At 32.4% G+C, this 1,548-nt stretch overlaps 1 long non-coding RNA gene across 1 annotated transcript; it reads right to left on the reverse strand.

Moving 5' to 3' along the window:
* Window positions 1–409: 409 nt before the first annotated feature.
* LOC146945772 (uncharacterized) lies at window positions 410–953 on the reverse strand. Its single transcript, XR_015028201.1, has 3 exons — window positions 871–953; window positions 745–798; window positions 410–544 (listed from the first exon to the last, which is right to left on the reverse strand). It is a non-coding gene; the product is annotated as an uncharacterized LOC146945772 (long non-coding RNA).
* Between the last annotated feature and the right edge of the window lie 595 nt (window positions 954–1,548).

Genomic DNA, 1,548 nt, shown 5'->3' on the forward strand with positions numbered 1-1,548 from the left:
AAACCTTGTCTTATAATCTGCTTGTAATGTTTGTAACGGAAATTAAAAATAGAAACCAGTATCGGTTAATACTAATAGGACTGCTAAACATTAATCAAGCAATTATAGAGTGTTGGTGAGTAGGATTAAGAGAAAGAGTAGGAAGAAGTTGTTTAAGATCAAGGAGAAAGAGTAAGAAGCAGATAAGGTTATATTTGAAAATAAGCATTAGGGTTAAAACAGTAAATCCAAGCATTAGGGTTTAGGTTAAAATTAGGGCTAAAATAATCACCCGAGTTAACTTTTATATATAAGAAGATATATATACACGTTGGATTGGTACGTTCTACCTTTTTCCGTTCTTCACACATGTGTATTTCTTTATGTTCAAATCTCTTCTGATTTTTTTTTCTTCCAATAGCAAGCTTATGCTTTAAGTCGTGTTTTTTTATTGCAATTTTATTGGGTAAAGTATTGAGTTCGTCTGCAGGCTTGTCATCCCTGCAAATCCAGCGTCCACCCATGCATAATAGCCTCCCCAAATGTTAACAAGATGTTGAAATCCCTGCGTTTACCACATCATAGTGATGCAGAAAAGATTAAGATCTTATTAAAGTTGTAGTTTTTTTTTTGTTGCAATTTATGATTAAATTTATATCAAGATGATCTAAATAATCGTAATTCTTTTAGGGGAAATAAAAACAAAGTAACGAGTAGCAATACTCAAGATTGAGAATTTGAGGTTGTTAATAGTCATAGACTTACTGAATTATGGAGATCAACGCAGGCTCGACTTGATCATCCACCACTATTGCAAGCCTGAATTTGTAATCCATTATATAGTCACACATAGTGCATAATGTTTAATGTTGTAGAGAAAAAAGTTCTTACCACAATCAACTAATCAAGTGATCTTCACTCTTATATATTGCTGCAACTTGGTTAACAAAATCAGGATGGTGAACAACATTCCTACCACAATCAAGTGAACAAAAAGAAAGGAATCGCAATGTCATTGAACAACTTTGGAAGCGCTAATGTTGTTACCTATTGTGAGTTAATAAGAAGGTGCTGTCATGTGTGGTGTTGTTGGTGGGATAAGAATGACTTAAACCATGGAAATATAACTAACTGCTCCAAGATAGTTTGAGCTTCAAACATTCTGAGTTTTTTATTCTAATTAACGGTGAAACAAACACAGTTAAGTGACAAGGGAGGTTTTTATTTATTTTATGAAAACTTAGGGGAGGTTAGTGTTTATTTTAAAATTAGAGGGGATGTTTGTGTTATTTAAGAAAACCTCAGGGGAGGTCAATGTAATTTCCCCATTATATAAAGATACTTAACTAAGCTTACAAAAGTCTTATTTTTTTCTAACACAAATGCTAATAATTAGTTGTTAAATTAATTTTTCTCTTTGCCCGAGTTTGACCTCAAGACCTCGAACTTCTTATCCTTAGTTCAAACTAATCGAACTACCAAACTCCAAGCTTACCAAAATCTATTTATTTATGAAATAATTTTTTTAGATTTGCTCCACAACCCTAACTCAATGGCAAAAATGTTAAA

Source organism: Medicago sativa, chromosome 2, assembly GCF_051527215.1.
Source record: "Medicago sativa cultivar Bolivia chromosome 2, Bolivia_mono, whole genome shotgun sequence".
NCBI lineage: Eukaryota > Viridiplantae > Streptophyta > Magnoliopsida > Fabales > Fabaceae > Medicago > Medicago sativa.